Source organism: Cyanistes caeruleus, chromosome 16, assembly GCF_971803275.1.
Source record: "Cyanistes caeruleus chromosome 16, bCyaCae1.hap1.1, whole genome shotgun sequence".
Lineage (NCBI taxonomy): Eukaryota > Metazoa > Chordata > Aves > Passeriformes > Paridae > Cyanistes > Cyanistes caeruleus.
The window spans coordinates 230340-250696 of record NC_141716.1 but is presented as its reverse complement, the minus strand read 5'-3'; the positions used below and the strand labels follow the sequence as shown (position 1 = coordinate 250696).

The 20357-nt window shown below is 35.6% G+C and overlaps 1 protein-coding gene across 4 annotated transcripts in view; it reads left to right on the top strand.

The window, feature by feature from the left end:
* SULF2 (sulfatase 2) overlaps positions 1 to 20357 on the top strand; it is a 94284-nt gene that overhangs the window by 3618 nt on the left and 70309 nt on the right. For 2 of the 4 annotated variants that reach the window (XM_086852491.1, XM_086852493.1), the window contains exon 2: positions 9515 to 9582. The exons of the other annotated variants lie outside the window; for them this stretch is intronic. The gene's annotated coding sequence lies outside the window, so the exon portion shown is untranslated. The remainder of the gene's footprint in view (positions 1 to 9514; positions 9583 to 20357) is intronic. 4 annotated transcript variants of the gene reach the window in all.

Sequence of the window (20357 nt, the reverse complement as noted above, 5' to 3'; positions counted from 1 at the left end):
TGCCGTCCCCACCACCCTTCCTCACTCTTCACTTAAATGGTGTATGGGAAGAAATTCTGAAATGATAGTACAAGTTCAATAAGGGAGAATTTCAGCTAATTAGTGGTTGACCTCTGTAGGAAGAAAAAGGATGTATAATATTTCTGAATTCTATAAGAATCTTATTCTAGTTTTTCTTTGTTATTTTGTATTTCTGTGTATGTTTTCCAGCATTAGTTCACCTTTCGCAGTAAAATCAGAATAGCGCCTCTAAGTTCAGTGATTTTAAACCATTTGTGGAACAGGAATAGAAGTTTTAATGAGTAATCACTAGTACTGATTAGCCATATTTAATGGATTGTTGGGAGAGTGTTAAAATGAAATTAATCTATCAGGCTATAAGTTGCTGCTAACCTGTATATGGTATTCTGAAATGAAGGTTGCAACTTTGTGGTGATGGGTAAATAATTGTAAATTCACGTATGACATGAATGGTCTTATGTATCAAGAAATGATATAAATATTAGTTGACATTTCATTGGTCTTGAGAGACTTATTCCATTTAGAAATGGGTAGCACCTTTTTTCAAGTTCCTGAAAGGAAAGCAATTAAATTGCCTGTCTTATTTGAAGATTTTAGGCAGCAGTCATTGTGAAACACTGAAATTAGTGATCCCTGAGGTAGGAAGCCCTATAAAGAGTGTCATTCTACTATGATTTGACAGTTCTGATAATCTCTGTAACTGAGTCATTGACTATGACTCTCCAGCTTAATGGATTAAATTGCTGTATATAAGAACTTGTGATTTTGAGTAGTATTTGGAAAGGAAGATTGTGCATCTAAAAGATGCTGTGTTGTGTCAGAAGCTGATGTTATTTTTAGTCTGGAAACTGAATAAGGAAAATACCTGATGGGTTTTTGATGTCTGGAAGTCCTGATCAATTGACCTGTTAAATAGATTTTCTTAGATCTGCTTATAGAGTTAATATTTTTCTTCTGGATTCTGTCTTTGTGGCTGAAGTGCTAACAGTGTGAAGTTCTTTATGCATTTTTTATTGCAGTGTTACCACAGAGTTTCTGCCTTTCAGTGAACAGAAAGACACAAGTCAAAAAGGACAGGAGTGCATTTTAGGGTGGGGTTTTGCTCTGTTTTCATAATTTTAATATAAGAATCCTAAACACATACTTCAGTCACAGAAGTAAAATGTATGCAGTCTGGAAAATTGTAGCTTGCCTCTAAGGAGAGCTAAGTTACCAAAATCCTAAGTACTACAATTTCAATACTTCTGCAACAACAAATGCTTGGAAGGTGCATGATTAGAAGACTAGTACTTAATTTTGTATTTTCCCTTGTATTACAGTACAGCACCTTTTGAAGGACTTCCTAAATAACTGGACTCCTTTATGTCATCCACTCTTTATCAGAGAGAGAAGTAGTCAGTGTGGAAGACTTGAGTGGTTTAGAGAAAAATTATATGTTTCTGCTTCTAGAAAGTTTTTTTGGGTTTTTTTTTTTTTTTGTAGATAATATGTGCAGAGACAAATTACTTTACGAAATGTTACTTAATTGTGCGTATAGAAGTGTGAGACAATATGGTTGCCATCAAAGACAGCAAGTCTTTAAGATGATAAGTCATCTTTAAGACGAGTCTTATGCCTTCTAATTCTCTGGATAAATCTTCATCTCTTGTTGGACATCTAGCAGTATCATGATGCAATGGTGTCTGTGGTCCAGTTGGGGTCTTCCAACTGCTCCAGATCCTAGCACCTTGATGAAAGTGGAGGCATCTGTAAGTGTCGATAAATGAATTCTAACTAGTACATCTAAATCTCTATCTAATGATCTGTCTTTAGTCACACTTGTTTGATAGTCTAATTGTAAGATCAAAGCAATCATTAAAAATTATATTAAATTATCTTGCCTGTGATATTTGCATGGGTTACCTTCTCGGTGCTGTCTGCTGGAGAGCAGGCTTGCAACCAGTGGACCTTAGATACAGTACAAAACCCTGTAGGTTGTGTGGCTGTTCATAGTATGATATTAATGCTTTTAAATTAGCAACATCAGCAATATTAATTGATTTTTTTAGTCAGACTGTGACATTTGTTTGATAAAACGATCATTAAACATGTGTAAACATCCTATGTGCAATAAAAGATCTTTGTGCCCTGACAAATGATAAATGAGAAAATTGCAGGTTGTAGAAAAATGTAAATATTCTTTTGGAACCTGTTCTATGGAAAGACAAAAATGCTCCCTTCTAAGCAGTGGAGAATTCATTTTCACCACTGTAAATAAAGCTGGAGACTGTTTTACATACTTAATCTGTGTGTTGGTGTCTTCCTTTCTTTTAGGCACTGCTGTTGAATTGGGATTTGTCCTGGTTTTGTTGGGCAAGTAGTCCAGCACTTCACTGTAGAGAAGTGTTGTAATCTCAATTTGCTCCTCTTATAATCTTCTGGATAATTGAGAGACTGCCTTATGTTTTCATTTTTAACAGTTTTAGTTCACTTGTTAAGTCCTTTTCTATCAGATGGCCACATGTAATTCTAACTTACACGTTTAATTGGTGAATGCATTAACCTTGGCTTCAGGGAAGGCCTTTAGGGAAAGGCTTAATCTAGTTACAGATAATCCTTGTGACTTTTCCTGTCTTTAGCAGAGTAAGGATTTGTAGTGTCATGCTGTAGTACTAACATCACTAGCTACAGAACATAAAAGCTTCAACAATGTGATGCATTTAGAGTAGCTTATTACCTAGTACAATTTATATTTTATGACTTCTGCACTAATGTTCTAAAGTGTGATTGAGTACTATATTTCAGCCAGTGCCATTTATCTCATTTAAGGTACACCTGAAGTTACTGCACAATCAAACAATAAACTGCAAGTCCATACTGCTTTTACCTTGTAATATGGCTGCAGTTTGAAAAGGACCAGACAGCCTTGATATTTAGTAGTTTTCAAAATTACAAAAATAATTTTCAGATGCCTCAAATTTTTTTGCCAGTCTTTGCAAGAATGGAGATGTTACAAGCAATTAAAAGAATAGTTGTATTTAATTTTAAAAAGATTGCAAATTCCTGGAAGATTTAACTTACCAAAAATATTCTGTGAATACTGTGGTGGATAAAGCTAAGTTAGTCCCTTGCTTTCATTACATGTGTGAAGAAATTTAATGGGAACTATGTAGTAAGGAAATTTTATATCAAAAGCAGAGAAGCTATTAACACTAAATTTGAGCTCTTGATTTACATGTTAGTGTATGCTAAGCAGCTTCATCCTCATCAGCTAGTGTGTAGTTAGATGCTATTCTGCCTTATAAATAAGCACACTTTAGGCAGCCTCTTAGAGCAAGATGGTTGGCACTGAGCACCTAACTTCCATTGAAAACCACTGTTGCAAAGTGGTTTAGATTTAAAACAAACCTAAACCAAGGTCAGAATTTCCCAGTGTGCTGATTATCCTTATAGACATGTGTTCATAGCAACATAAATTTAAATATCTCAACGGTATGGGTATGTAGCACATACGTCACTAATCCTAAGGAATGCGTTGTAGTTCTGTGGTGTAGTATTTAATGATTTTTTCAGTTGTGCTTTTGAGTTTAAAAAAAAAAATATCCCCAAACCAAACCTGAAATAAAATTTTAAAGCACCATAGGTAAGGACAGTTAAATGTCTTTCAGAGAAAAGCATGGTCTCTGTTTTAAAAAAATCTGCTCTGGATTTATCTCAGTGACTCAGTTAATTTGACTGTTGATCAGTCTTAATTTTTATTTTCTGGTAAGAAAAGTCTCACAATTAGCAGATCAGGATTTTAAAACACTGAACCACAACATCTCAGTTCTTATACTCTTGATTTCTTCTATTTCTTACCCCTTCTTATATGCTGTGAGAAGTTTTCATTTATTTTGCACGACACAAACTAAGCTTATTAAGTTCAAGTCAATTCAAGTCAATTAAAATGAAATGTTTGAGCATATGTCAGCTTCCTAGAAAATTGTATTGTGTAATCCTGCACTTCACTACTTTGACAAGCTGAAGAAATGTTTCCAGTAGAGGAATCAATCAGAAGAGATGAATCATCATCTGTGGGAAGATGAAGGGGGAGAAAAAGGCAAAAATAATGTTCTCTATAAATTAATTTACCTTTGAATGAACTCCTACTACCTCTAGAATGGTTATAACCTAGAATAGACCCTGATTCTGCAAAATAGTATTGAAATTGTTTGTTATATTCACCTTCTGTACTTGGCTGACACAGAAGGGGAAGATCATCAGCTATGGAAGTCACTTCCTTCGAACCTTTGATCCCAGATTCTATTCTTGTTCTACAGAAGCCATAGGAGGAGTGTCTGATTCCTCTTGGTTAAATGTATCTCCAGTGTTGCACTATGTTCTGAAGGAAATAATCCAAGTTTACTTTTTCTAATCTATTATCTGACGTTAAAGAAAAAAATGTTAAACTTCTGCATTATCTTCTTTCCTTTGTTAGTATGTATTCTGTAGAAACCACTAAGAGAGAAGTCAATGTACTTCAAGTGGAAACCTCTGCAGAAGATGTTAACTGTTCTTTGTGGTAAGAGCCTTAAACGGAGTTCCAAAGTGAAATTATTTACTGCAGATAGGAACTTGTTTTATTTCTAAAGTAGGATTTAAACAGTAATCCTATTCATAGTGCTTATGTTGCAGAAAATGCAAGGCTGATGTTAAAATCACTTCCAGTACAATGCAGTTTGCTGCAAGTTCTTCTGATCTGTCAGACTTCTACTTGAGTACTTTGATTTGTCTTTCCTTCTTTAGAAAACCTTGTGTGACAATTTCAAAGTAGTTAGTATCTTTAAATGACAGAAGAGAGGGCATGCCACAGTAGCCACTTTCCTAGCTATCTTCATGTTTACGTGGTTGTGGGGCACAACATTATCCATTTCTGCCTTACTGAAAAGACCAAGAATGTTGCATATATGTTTCAAGACTTTATTTTGGGCTGGGTTTATATGCAGTATTATCATGCATGTACTGAAGGTGGTGAATATATATTTTGAACAGTGGAATACCTCAGTTTGTATCAGCAGAAATTGGAAAATTACTTGGCATGTATTTTACTAGTCTACTTAAAAAATACATGTTTAAGAATGTCAAAAGTAAAGATGGTACTGGGCCACTGCAGAAAAGTAACACTCTGGCCTAATCCAGTATTCTTATTCTCACACCAAGGCAGTTTCAGAGACCTGTCAAGCTCAGTATTTTGTCTCTTGTTGCAGCTGATAATAGGCACATGTAACAAGAATACAGAGGTATAATACTGAGTATTGTATAAAGTAAAGAGGTATGATACTGAGAAGTCCCCATGGATCAGGAAGTTCTACAAGTTGTACTGGATTTACATGTCACAATTAGTAACCCTTGATGGAATTTCTTTGCCTATAAATGTATGTTTTCACTAAATTGAACCTGTACTACTGTTTTAACAATTCTTGACAATTTATGTTTGGATTGTGCTTTTTCACAAAGATTCTTGAAGCTTTCTTCTGGGTGGTAGTTTGCAGTTTTGAGCTCTTTGATGAGTATGGATCAGTAAGATGATATGAAGAGAAGGGAACTAACTTGAAGATATGGGTGTAACTATGATTAGAATAAGATTGTTTAGGAAAAAAGACAGCTAAAAAGAGATGAAATAGTTAGAAAAATGGCAAGTTGGAAGATAACATTTCCAGTGAAAGAAAACAGTTAATGATTCTCTGTGACTTAATTTTAGAAAAACAGTAAGACTTGTTAATTTAAAACTGTATTCTAAGTCCAATGTAAACTTTGTATTCAGAGGCAGCAGCGTTTAGAATTGCTTATCTGATGACCTATGAATGTGTTTGATATATTGTGAAGGTTATTGTGTTAAGCTTGGTAAGGATTTCTTTGACTCTCAGTAGGTGTAGAGCCGAGGCACCTAATAAACTGATTTCCCAGGAAGCCTTTTATGGCTTGATTTACTGTTGTATTGTAGAAAGATGTCTCAGGAGTGTAATAATATTTATCTGGCTGTATATTATAGATTTTACTGAACATTCCACATCATCTGTTGGAGGATGGGGGAAAACAATTCCAGACAATGACACTAAAGCATATGGTGTCAAGCCATATTGTTTTGTGGGATGGTTTGCTGCTTGGTGGCTCTTCTGATGTCTAAATGCTATTATGTTTTACATTGTCTGCTGCAGAAATTGTATGTTCATGTGATTATGAAGCTAGACTGAATGGAGACTATGGAATGGAGTTTTGTTAAACACTGATTTTTATTATTATTTTTTTTTTCAATTCTGATCTTGATGGAAGTTTTGGCAAGAGAACCGATGAACCACATTTCTGTAGCTCTGCATGAAGTCAAGAAAAGCGTTAGGTTTTGACGTTACTAATGCAGGTGCTATATGTATAATGTCTCTGAATTCTAGAAAAGATACATGCTTGTTCGTAATAAAAATTTTACTGCCAAGAATTAAAAGTTTTGGAGTTCTTGCTTAAATCTATTTATTTCTTTATACTATCTAAGCCTATTTCAAGGCCTTAAGATCAATCTATTTGAAAAAAAAAAAATCAACCCCACTGGTTTGAAATACATTATACAGGATTCTGGATAATTCATTCAGTCTTTCAGAACCCTCTTCTTTAGTGCAGACTGATGCGAATGTGTTGGGTACAAACAGATTGTAAATGTTTATTTAGTATTGCCAATTCTTGCAGCATCGGGCTGTTTGGCTTCTCATGTTAGAGCTGCTGAGGTATGTTGTTCATAAGGAACTGTGTTGAGATAAAAGACTTATATGTTGATCAAACTCATTAAAACCTAATGTTTTGGGTTTTTTCTTAACCCACAAGCCTTTTTTTTTTTTTTTTTTTTTTTTTTTTGACTACTTTCTTGCCAACCCTGTTTTGGAGGAAAAGCTTACTTAAATATTTTCCAGTGTATATAAAAAAAAAGTCAAAACCCCAGACTGCATATGATCTTAAATATTCAGTATTTGTGCATGTATTTGCATGTTTAGATTCAGAACAATTTAAATTGTATGCACGTGTGTGTAGACACTGTATTTTGTTTCATCAAAATAATGTGACATCAGTTTAAAGTGGTATGAATCATGACAGACATGGTGCCCTGGTATCTAAGATACGTCAGCATGCTGATAAGTTACTTGCTTTCCTGCTGTGAGAACTGGTTGCTGTATTTGATTCTTTAGCTGAATACAAATGAAATTAAATCTGCAGTGACCTATATTGTGCTATAGCTAATGACCCAGTTAACCTCTGGTTAATTTTCTGTCTCTTGGTGTCCTGGGAACAGGGACATGTTTATTTCAGTAACCACAAACCTTTAGAAATGTGCCACTGGCATTTATCATTCCAGAGCTCTGTGTTTTAACAGAAATTAGCTAATGGGCCATGGGGGTCTGCAGAAGTTGTAGAATGCCAATGAGGAACTTTCTTTCACTTTTCCTCCACCCTGATTTACATGACTAAGCTTTTAGCTTTTCTTGATTTTGTTTTTGTTTCTTGAGTATTGATCTGTCTCCTGTGGAGGAAACAAACTATTTGCTTAAAGTGCAGGAGGACATTACTGCTGGCAGCTTCCTAGGAGCTCCTCTCCTTTTCATGCTTTAAATTAAGCTAGAACCAGTATAGATGTTGGTAGGGAAGTTTGCAACCCATGCAATTCTATTATTGAATGGCTGTGTTATGCAAATAAATCTGAATATAACCATAAAATAATAATGAAGATCTTGTCTAAGGGCAGATCTGAATACCACTTTTCTGATGCAAATTGGATTCTCTGGCACCTGGGTGGTCTCATCCATGAAATATATGGGTTTTTTTAAGGAAGTGAGGTTATACAACAATCGGCTGAAAAACGCAGGATGATTATTCACACCCATTCGTACTAGCAGTTCATACTGTGTCACAGGTCTATAAAGTAATGCATAATCCAAAACAACCTGAGCACTTTCAGACATTTAAAACATTGAGTGCTTACAGGGTGAGGCCTTGAGAAACAGCTGTTCTGGAACCAATCCTTTCTGAGCAGTCTGTTCCTTGAAGTCTTTACAGATTTCCTTTGGAGATAAAATCCTTACTTATATTTTGTTTTGCCTGTGGCAGCAACAAGAACAGCTAGAAACAACTTGCTGAGTGCTCTGCAAAAAGCATATGGAAACACTTCTGAAGGGTTCCTGAGTCCTTTGTTGTCCATGTAGAGAGATGGGTTTGGTAGGGGAGTGTGAAATTTTGGGCTGTTACGGGACACTTGTTCAGACACTTATTTTGTGACTTTTAATGGCATAAGAATTGCTTCTTCATCATCATATGTTACAAATATGCAATATCTAGAGGGATGGGAGAAATTTCCATTGACAGATTCTTGGGAACTTGGTCTTGTTCAGTCAGGTGGCTTAGAGCACCACACCAAACAGACAGCGTCTTTGCTCTGTGTATGCTCTGTGTGTCCTGCAGTTTTGCTTGAGAGCAGCTACCTGCATCAGCTGGGGTACGCTTTTATCTGTCCTTATTTCCTTGTTACCTGTAACACACATTGCATGTAATAGAAGCATTCCTGACACAGGACTGTACAAGTGGTGTCGCTTGCTGTGGAATCACTGCCATCCAAATGGGACTTTGCCTATATTCTAGCTGGTGGTTAAACTGATTTTTTTCCTGTTTTAAGGGCATGTATGTAAAAGATCCAACACATTGCATCCTTTTGGGCATTGCAACCCTTCTCCTTTACATAAAGATGAAAAAAAAAAGAGTGCCTCTGTAGAAATAATACTGTTTTGTTATGTTGTTACATTGTGGCTTTGTGCCTAAACTGAAATGATGAAAATGTGTCCTGTAGTTTCCTGGGATTTTTCTTTTTTATGTTTTTTTTTTTTTTAAATGGCCGCAGAAGATGTTGGATATCAGCCTCTGTCTTGTTTTGGTTTTCTTGAATATTAACTTGAAACAAAAGGAACTTTAAGTTGTGAGATATTAAATCCCTCTCTACTGACTGGAGCATCTTGAAAATGAGAACTTTTTCTGTCAGTCATCTGAGAGTACAGGGAATTCTATGTATAAAGGAAGTTAAAGTGCCCCACAGCTTAGTCCCTGGTCTTTTCTTTTTATGAGCTTATTCTGTCAGGGTCTGTTAGTTTTGGTATTGTTAGCTGTTTAACAGGATTTCAGACTTGGTGGTGGTCTTCATGAGTCCTTTCCCTATTTCAACTCTGAGTATTCCTACTGCTAGAGGAAAAAAACAACTGTGACTGAGAAGATTGGAATTACACACAGTGTAATTCCCTTATTCATAAATTTATAAGGGAATTGCTTTTCTTGGTTAGTGGTTGAATAGAACCAGATTGCAAACTTTTGAAAGCGTTGGGAGTATGCTTTTCATATATTTTGAATCCTAAGCTCAGTGATATCTGTTGGGATTAAAAAGAAATCAGTGAGAGAAGTTATTCCTGTACAGATATATCTGATATTTCTATTAATTTGTACAAATTTGCAGTTGCTGCTATTAAGCCAAGAAGAATTTTTTTCACATTGGGGGCTGAACCTGAATTCCTTCAAGCCCAGGTAAGAAAAATGCACTGAGTTGATTATACTGTGTTCTGGATAATGTTCTCATGTGGTATGTGTTCAAGTTAAGTTTTATGAGTAAAAATAATTTTGCCCTCTTGTAGATTGGGCATCTGATGTCATGCATTCATTTATCACAAGTAATTTCTGAGTACCTCATAATGCAATGAATTGTGATTAACTTTTTAAGGTGAAGGTAGGGAAGCATGAGAATGACAAGCAACAGAAAAAGTGAAAACATTTCTGAAATACTATTTCAGAAGGAAATTTCTGAAATTCTCTTCACTGAATATGACTCACATTGCATGTGCATTTGCAAAAAGGGAAAATATTTTTTAAAGTATTTTGAATTATCACCAAAGATTTCATATACTACTTGATGAATATCATAATAAATACTATATCTAAATTGCTTCTCTTTATAGAAAGAAATTACCTTCGTAATGATTCTTAATTTCAATTACTTAATTGAACTTATCAGAGATTCCGCTCTGAAGATTTCTTTCTTCAGTGCACTTTGATGCTTGCAGGAAGCTTAACTGCCACTGCCTGCATTGTGGGCACTTGAGGATACTTTAGATACTACCACTGTTTTTCTCAAAGGACTGAAAATACTTTGCACAAATATTCTGTAATATAGGAATGGTATGAAGAAGCTCATCTTCTATATTTGTGCTTGAAAATAGTTCTATTTGAAGTGTAAACACTAATGGGAAAAACTTATTTTGAGACTAGATTTGTATTTAAAAGGCAAATATGTAAAAAAGAGAGTTTGGTTTTGATCTTTAAACATGACTGTAAGTTTTCTGTTAATGACATTCATAAATCTAGTTGTTTAGCCTAATGGATATAATTTCAAAAACCTTCTTCTCAAAAGTTAAAATGTAGATTGCCATATGCCTTTGGGGGTAAGGACTAGAGGATATTAGTGCTGGCTGTTTATGGGTGCTGATTCTGTTACTATACCCAAGATTTGAGTACATATTTAATGTATTGAAATCTATCCTGTTATGGTTTTCTTTTTAAACAGTATACCTAAAATCTCTGAAATAAAGTACCAAGCATTTAATTATCTGCCTCTTTTTCTCCTCTTGGTGCTCCCTAATTGTTGTGAGAAGGGCAACAATTGATCTGCCAGGTAGTTTTCATTACAGAGTGCAGAATTCAAGTAGCTTCTGTCAATCCACTTTTCTTCCACGCAGATTTTAACAAGACATTGTGATCTCCTCAGGTACTGCAGATGCTCAAGAAAAAAGAAACTTCCCTTATACATTAAACTTCCCTTATACATTATATGCATATACAGTGTTTTCCTAAACCAAATGCAATGCTGAAGCCTTATTGAGAATGTTTATAGAAAGAATAAAACATGGCTGTGTTGAATTTTGTTGAATTAATTCTTGTTGTTTCGGCCCTTGAATGTATGTAGAATAATTTGGATTTTTTATTTTTCAACACCCAACTGTCTTGAAGCCTGCAAATGTCACTCTTCTTTAAAACCCAGCTGGCTGAGTAAAACTCTGCAGTTGGAAAGTTTTCTGTATGGAAAAATATTCTTGATTTTGGAAGGTGAGAGGAGATGTAGCTGTGAAACCCATGAGTTTAATATCAAATTGAATCTACTTCTGCCAGGACAAGAATAGAATATGGCATTAAGTTGGATTCAAGTGACTTCAGTACAGTTGCAGTGGGATTATTCAACAGGAAAAGACACTTGCTCTTGCCTCTTTAGACAATTTCTCTTTGAACGTGTCTTTTTTACCATTCAGGAAAAAAGTTGGCATTTAGGCCAATCTACTCTATTGTATTTGTTGTTGGTTGCTTTTAGCACAAGTAAGCTTCTTCCTATATGTATTTGTGGAGGTCTTTTGAGGTTTTGTTCACATTTTTTAAAACTCAAGACTGATAATGAAGGGAAAGGCACCTTTTTCAAAAAACTCTTGTTATGAATTTTGAATCATCTGCTAAGTGTGACTATTCTATACACCCAGCCACATGGGCTCTGTAGGAGACAGACAGAAATCTCTGCTCATGAATTGTGTGGCCTCTGAAAGCTTCTGGGCAGATGACGGTGCACTGCTGTCCTGCTGCTGCTGCATGGGCACATGGCTTCCTTTCCTCTGAGATGCTGCATATCAGATGCAGCTGGTGAATTTTCTGAACAGCACAGGAAAGGAGAGTTAAATGCATTGTAAATATGATGTCTGGGAAGCCTTTGCATTTAGCTATATGGGGATTCTTTACAGAGCCACAAGTGAATGCATGCCTGTGTGCTTGGCATTTAACTGTGGCTTGCCTGGAGGAGCAATAGCTTTGTCAGTCTTTGAGAGCTGCTCTACCATGGTCCCTTGTGTTTCAATGTGATATGCATTACGGAAATTTGGAATTCATTACTTTGAGTTGTTTGTGAAGTGTCTAAATGTATGCACAAAGCCTATAAACAACTTGGATGCAAATGTTGGCCATTCACTTACACATTGAACTTTAACTCTTCCTTCTTTATGCTGCATCTTTTTTTCATGTTGACTAAAAGCAGAACTCAGAGATTTCCTGAATTTTATTAAAATGTGAAATGAGAAACATTTTTAGTCCTATACCATTAGAGAGCTTCTCAGGTTCTTACTTCAGATAAGACCTTGCCTTGCCTAGGGTATGAGACAACACGGATATCAAGGAAAAAGCTACATGTTCAATATAAATGTAAAAAAGCTTTAGATGCTGCAGATTATCAATTGCTTTGCATGAATAATTGTCCTGCAAATATGTAGGATTTGGCTGAGACCAAAATTGTGAATCATTTATAATAGCACTACATTCAGATTTAAGTTCCAAGAAAATCTTTCTCCAGTCACAAATATCATACTCTAGGGATAAAATTGTAGACAATTTATACCATGTTAATCTTGAAATTACAGCTTCTTTGACCTTTAGGATATTTTTAGTATCTGTTGCTTTTTGACAAGGAAACGGTATATAATGATGGTGTATAATTACTTTGAAGTGAATATTGACATTTGTTAGATTTTTTTAATAGATTTTTTTGTTTTATAACTGTAAATTATACTGACAGTTTAGAGAACATTGAGAGAATAAGGACTAAAACATTACTCTAACAATGTAAATTTTTTTTGCTGTCATGGCAATGTGTGGAAATAGCTGTTAAAGAAGCTTATTAATACTGGCTCTATCTTTATTTGGAAAATAAAATTTGATTTTGCCAATGTCATTTTATATGCAACAGGAGAAGAAAGTAAAATTACTCGAGCAGTTTGTGAAAACTTACCCCAATTTTTTATGTGTAATACTTTATGAAATTATGTGAGCCTCCAGCATGCTTGTTTGTTTTTGAGAAGAAGATTCTTGGTGATGGAACACCTGACCCTGAACCCAGAAAGTTGGTAAGGGCTATCCTTGTGTAGTTAGCAGTGGTGCAGGCGAGGGGGAGGATGCAAATAATGTACCTGGTATGTGAGAGAATGGCAGATCTGGACGGAAAACTTGCTTGCCACATCAAGTATGTGTTAAGGGGTTGTATTTAGCACCTCACATACCCCTTCATACTCTTTCCCTCCTCCCATTCCTCACCCAGCAGGTCTTGTTTTTATTTTGATATGACTGATTTTGAAGTCAATACAATGTGAAGTCCGTTTGATGCAATATGAGGGGATAGGAAAAATGCTTTCTGGGAAGCGCAAAAAGTGATGAAGCCTGTGAAACCTGGTATGTCCACTTTGGGTTACAGTGCAGAAAATACTGCCAGCCCAACACTGCTCCTGTTCACACTTTGAGCTGTGTTTGTGCCCAATATTTGTCTAATGCAGTTAGCAGAAGAAAATTAGATTTGTGCCACAATCTGTAAGTTTTACTAAATTTAAATATTTGGAGAAACCCCCCAGTATTTTCTTTATTGTGAAGTATAAATCTGCAATTAAAAATAGTTGGAAAAAAGAAAATACTGGCTTCTGGAAAACTGGGTTCACACTTGGTTGCAGTGAACAGAAGTAATTGATTTCACTCTAATCACTCTAAATCAGCAGGAAATTTGGCAGTAGGCTTCAACTCTCACTTAAGTGGGTTTTAGGACCATGGATGCCTTTTGTGATGCAGCTTATGGCTGATAAATTTTTATGTTACTTCTGTTAGCAGATGTTAAATGGGAAAGGATCTTGTAGGGAGCTAGATGTTGAAGTAGATCTGTTTATAATGTTAACAGCCAGGCATATGTGACTTGTCTGTGAAACAAATCTTTCTTAGTCTGTCTTTATTTACTTGCTTGAATTTTAAATAGAGGGGAAAAAAATTGGTGGTTTTGTGTGGTTTGTTGTTTTTGTTTTTTTCAGATTTGTCCAGTCTGAGCACTGAATATTAAGAAGTGGTGAGAAGTCTGAGATGGAGAATATATATATATATATATATATATATATATATATATATATATATATATATATATGACTTTGAGACAATGTCCTTGCTGTTTATTAGTTTGCTGATAATACTCAAAATATGTGTGCTAAGTTGTGGGGTTTTCATGGTTTTTTTTGGTTTTTTAATACCAACTGTTACCTATTCTCCCCATATATAATAATAGATGTGTTGTTTTCATTCTGTGCTTATTGCTGCGTAGATAATTTTGAATTTTAGTATTTAAACTGTGTAAAGATTGCCTTTCTGCCTTTTGATCAAGCATTCCTGTTCATTAGAAATATGAAATCTCAGGCACTTTCATGGTAAGCTTAGAAACATGCTTCAACTGTTAGTCTCCTAGTGTAGGTTATACCTACACATACTTGGACAAAGAACAAAGATGAAACAGAAGTGACAGAGAGGAATACAACTTGTTAACTGGTGTTGCAGATGCACACTGTATGCATGATAATGCTGCAGTTTAAAATATCCAAAATATGAATGTACTTTTAAGACAGTTCTTAAGTCTGTTACTGTAAATGGATAAAGCACCAACATTTTTATGCAGGCATGAATGCCATCCTAAATTTTTATATTCTGCATATGATGTTACCTTCTTTATATCTCAAAAAGCAGTAGACGTTTTGATTGCTTGTTGTGAAATTGTCTTGCAAAGTTGCCATGAATATGACTGAGTTTGTGACAATTATTCCTACATGAGTTTGTGCTGACCACAAAGTTCACCAAGTTGTGCTTGCTTGAAACATTGCTGGAAGGTTGTGAGTCTTCAGCAGTAGTTGTGATTTCAGGTTTGCATTGCCAATATAGCCCTCAATGAAAAAGAGAAAGTGTTTCAATTTTAGTGTCTCTGCCAACCAGAGATTTTTTATTCACTTGTTTCATCTGTTCAGGCAGTGACATTTTCAGTTTGGCTTTGTGCTTGTGGTGTACTCAGAACGACTGTGAAGAAATACAGAGGGACTTTCCTTCTGTAAGAAGCTATGATGTGCTGATTTCCACTTTGAACCAAATTATAAAGAGAAACAGTATTTATTTCTTCATAGAAGCCTGAAGCTAATTCTATCTGTAAATATGTGATGCAGTCTTATAGTTGAGGAAGCTGCAGTGACATGTCTGTGCCAGAATTCTGTCCTTTTTAATGCTAATCTGTCATGATTCTCCAGACCTTGTGTCTAATTTGTGTTGCGTATGATCAATTATGAGTCTGAATGAACGGTGTTTCAAATTTAAGGTGTGTTTAATCACCTGCATAAAAATGTAAGAGATTGAAGAAGCTGCCTCCTTCAGACTGCTTCTGAATTTCTTTTGAACATTCATGTAATGTTAGAGCAGTTGTTTGAATAATGGTAACAGTTAAAAGCTTTGTTTAGAAATAAGGTGTGGTAGATTATGCTTTATGCAGCTTTACATGCACAAAATAATTAGTGCTTGTTCTGTTGTGCAGTACGTACCAGCAACAGCAACAAGCTTTGGGTGATTTCTTGGTAAACTGAAATCTTCTATTGTATCCTTTGGTTCTACTTCTCTGTCACTGAATAATGTAGGCTAGAAGGGACGGGTGGAAATCATTTACTTGAATTCCTTCCAAGCAGGAGAGTACTTAAAAATTAAATTATAATTTATTACTGCTGTCCCTTGCTTAAATATAAGCTGTCTCCTTCCAAGTGAGGTGCAGCTGAAATTCTATTATGTCTGACTTACTAATTCCTTCCAGTCAGCCTCTGATATGGAGATGGACATCTCTGATGTCTCTGCTAATGGAGAGCACAACAGGGATACCCAATTTCAATGAGGAGATGTCTTTATTACATCAAGTGGGAAAAGTTACTTGGGAAAACCTGGAGTAGTTCTTGGATAGTTCAGTTTTCCTTATGACAAGTCTAGAATATGTTGCAAATATCATCCACTCATCAAAGCACATGCCACAGAGATTGAGGAGACAGTGTGGCTCATATGGAGATCTCTGCTGTTACAGCTAATTTGGTTTTATGATATTATTGTGTTGCTCCTCTAGCAGAGAAATTGACATAGGACAGAGGCAGTTACGGAACCTTAAGAGAGCCAGGAATCTGAACTGAATGCAGTGTAGGATGCAACACAATGGTACTATGAGCTCTTTGGTTTGGTGTGGCTAGATGCTAGTTATTTTCTACATGAGAGGATCAAACTGAGTCCTCCTGTCATCTGTAAATGGAAGGAAGATGCTTAAGATGGTTATGGCTGGCTGAGTCACTGGTACTGACTAGACTAGAGTTACCCTAGGCTGCAGATTATAGAAGTGATTTTTTTTCCTGGCCTGAATTTACATGCTGTTTCATTGATAGCTTCCATTCTCCTCCACTGGGATTGTTTCAGCTCTTGCTGGGTTCAGAGAGTTATTCTTATTGGAACTTTATTTTTTACTTCTCTAATTTAGCCATCAAATATCATTTATCGTGGTGGCTAGAAAGGAGTTACAGCTGAAATTGTTGGAAAGAGTAAATGAGTAGAGGAGACCAGAATGTCTCTTCTGTTCAGTTATTCACATAGAATGAGTGTGGTGGTTGATATGAAGGTAGGAGTAGGAAACTTTGCATGTTGTATTTTGGATTTTTTTTGATGTTCAAATTCAAATAAAACAGTATTTTTGATGGTAACAATAAAAACTAAAAATGACAAACAGTCTGTTCTGCCTGCTTTTAGCATCTTTGAAGCTAAATGCCTTTTTTATTCCCCTGTAATTATCTGTGTTCTGTTAGAGTTCCTTGCTACCGCCGTTAGATGAGAAAGTAGCAGCCTTTAACTGACAAGTATGTTGCAGAGAGTACTGTATTCCACGTGGTCCACAAAGTGTTTATGAAAATATGACTTGTAGTGAACTTCACTTGCCTTATTTTCTTCAAATGTTATATTGTCTAGGCCATAGAATAAAATAGTTATGCAAGTAATTTATCATCAAGCTTTTGGTAGCTCTACACTGGATCTTAAAATTTGAGCACATTCCAGTTTTAACTAAAACTTTGGAATAACAAATTAATGTAAAATAGCAGATACTTCCTACAGAAAAATCTGTAACCGGTTTTCTATTTTGGAAGAAAAATGTTATTTCAAGTAGAACAACAGTTGTTATAACTAGTGGAAAATACAGTAGATATTTGCTAATGTCCACAGAATAATGCTGACATTTCCCCCCCAAGTGCACCTTTTGTCTTAAAGGATTTTCACGGTAAAAATATCATACGCTGCAATACACATTTATGTCAACGTCACTATACAAGTGTGGTTAAAAGATGAGTGCAGTTGGTGTTTGAACATCAGTTTTTATTGATGCTGTTCCTACACTCTGTACACGTCGACGCAATTAATGGCAGTGTTGCAAACCTTCAAGAAAAATGAATTATTGCTGCTAATTCCCAGCTCCTGTGCTTCTTTAACCCTGTTTTCTGATACCTCAGCAGGTTTGGAGAGCTGATGTTCATTTATACAGAATATTTCATTGCTTTCAGGGGAGAATGCAAGCATTTAAAAATTCAGCAGCTGTTTCAAGTCACTTGCAGCTTAAGCAGCTCTTTCATTTTGAATGATTTATTTAGTTGGGCTCTCATTGAGACATTAGCAGTTTGCAGAGTCTGTAACTGTGTGAAGAAAAGATCCCAATTTGTCAGCTTGGGGGAAGGGGGGTATTGTAGTCAGAAAGAAAAAACCTTAGTTCATTTTGTGGGTCTGACATGTTGGCTATCCCCAGACACAGTTCTGAAAGAAAAGTGGCTATTGGCCATGCATTTGTTATTAGAGACTAAAAAGTGAAGAAGGAGGTGAGTGTGTGAGGTAAATGTATGGAGTGTTTTAGGTGAGTTCTGAGGATAACATGCAATAATACAGTTCACTATAGCCTATATATTCACTATAGACTAGTCAAAAACATGTTTTGTTTCAAAAATTCTTCAGTGGGTGCTTGGAAATTGAATGATGATATATTCATTGCTAGCCACAGGAAGTTTTGCTTTTTAGTTAATCTTTCATTTAGTCATCTTGTCTATTAAAGAACAATACTGTGTAAAGAGATCAGTTAAAGATGACTGGGACAAATTGCACTGTCTGTGACACTTGTAGAGATAAATTTATTTGATTGTTTAACCAGGTGCACATTTGTTGTGCAAGAATTATTACTGTGTCATTTTAATGTTTTTTCTCCACTATGAAATATAGTAATTATATCAATAGCAGAAATAGCAAATTATGTCCAGGATCTTTAGTCTTATTCAGTACACTGAACCCAGAGAGGCGTGACTAATCTTAAAGTATCTGAAATAGTGTTCTGTTGAACTCCTGGGAAGAGTGAGTTAAATCCAGTATATATATTTGTCTACTGAGGTAACGAGCAAGTTAGCCACCGACGTCTTTTTTCATGAATTCCTGACCTTGTTGATGTTGAAACATTCATCTAACCTTTCATCCTCCATGAAAAGGGAAATATGATTTGGTCCAAAACTGATATTTGTAGTACATCTTTAATGGGTTTTGATGCACCCTTCTCTTTGAGAAGAGAAAGTATTCTAGTACAATGTGAGGTTCTTCTGGGTAAATTGAATGGATTGTACTGTGTGTACACACGCAGGTTGTAGGCTCTCTTAATGTTTCTGTGTCCATTGGACAGAAATGAATGGGGCCAAAGAGCTTGACAAAAGTTGTTAGGGAGACTCTAGTGTGATGTTCTAGGCCAGAAAGATGCTTGTCTTTGGGAGGAAAGCAGAAACTGGCACAGGGAGCTTTATGGTTTGATGAAGTGGATTGAAAGTAAGAAGAGATGACAGTAAAAACAGAGGGACTGAACTTTGCAGGGCTGTGGATCGATTTGTAAGCTGTACTAAGCAAAACACTGGAATATGATTTGTGAAGCATCCCTAATACTGGCAAGGGGGTGAACTGAATAGTAATCTAATATGGGATGTATTAGATTCATGGTTATACCCTTAATTTTGGGCTGTTTGTAGAGCTGAATAGAGATTAATAAACAGTTTTTCTTTCTGCTTTATTTTCTTTGTGCCCATGAGCTTTGCTAACATGGTTTAATGAAAAGCTGAGGTTGATCTAATGCACTGTCTCAGGCTTTAGGCCTGAGTGTTTATGCTGCCTTCTAATACTACCTCAGAGGTGGTGTTTGTGTGTTTTTGAGAATATCTGTGTAAAAATATAGGCCTCATTGAAGAAGTGTGTAACCTCTATACTTGCTAATTTTAGGTGGATTTTTCCCTTTCAACGCATCTGAATATCCTCATAAAGCACTATGAAGCTATAATGAATTGTTAGAGCCTGACTGGTGAGGTCCACACTGCTCGAGAACATGAAAATTATCTGTTTATTACCTGTAATATCATGGCTTGTTTCCTTGAGCAGTAATTGATTTCAATTATAGATGAAGTCTAATAACTTGAAATTGTGTTGTTTGTCTGCTAAGGACCTTGAGAGTGTGATCTTCTAACTCAGCTACAGTAGTATAGATTCCATCTGCAGTGCAACAATTGTCTAGGGATGTAAATTATAGCAATTAAAATTAGCTAGAGGGGAGAGAATACATTATTAATTGCCATAGTCATTAAAGGGCTGATAAGAACCTAAAAGAGACACAATGTTAATACTTAAGCACTACAAGTGACAGGCAGTGTACAAAGACCAGTGATTGTATTCAAAGTCTAAGGCCATTAAGACACAGGCAATTACGTGGAATTTTATGACTGTGGATTAAGATCACTCCAACATACTAACAATATGTTAAAATGGATATTTTTTAAGAGTGGTGATGTTCAGATGCCTGCTCTGAAGACTGGAATAGTAGTGCAATTAATTTCTAACTAAAGAATGTGTAGCACTCTATTTAAAGAAATTGGAAACAACAAAGAATTGTAAGGAAATCCTGTTTGTAATTTGTCTGCATTTAGGCAGAAAATTAACATTTTTCAACATTAAATATAATAATCTGAGCTCATATAAAGAAGACTAAATCCTGGTACACTTAAAAATGAAGATTTAATTAGGAGTCTCTTTGTACCTCAGAAACAAAATCTTGCCTGTGTCTTGCCAAGAAATGCAGCAGCGTGAGTAAAAAGCTCATGGTAATGTTGCTGTATATCAGCTACTTAATTTTTCATAATCCTTCTTGTCAGTGAGTTTCAGTGATTTACCTACCTCAGCTAATTTGCTTTATTGGAGATAATGCTTGTTTTGTAAAATAGTTCACTTACAGTGCTATAAATGAGGGGAAGAAACGGGGAGAACCTCTGTTTTTCATGAGAGAACAGTTATAATAATTGGTTTGCTAAGCAAAGCGGGCTTCAAATACTGCAGGTGTTAGGATAGTAGTTTACTTG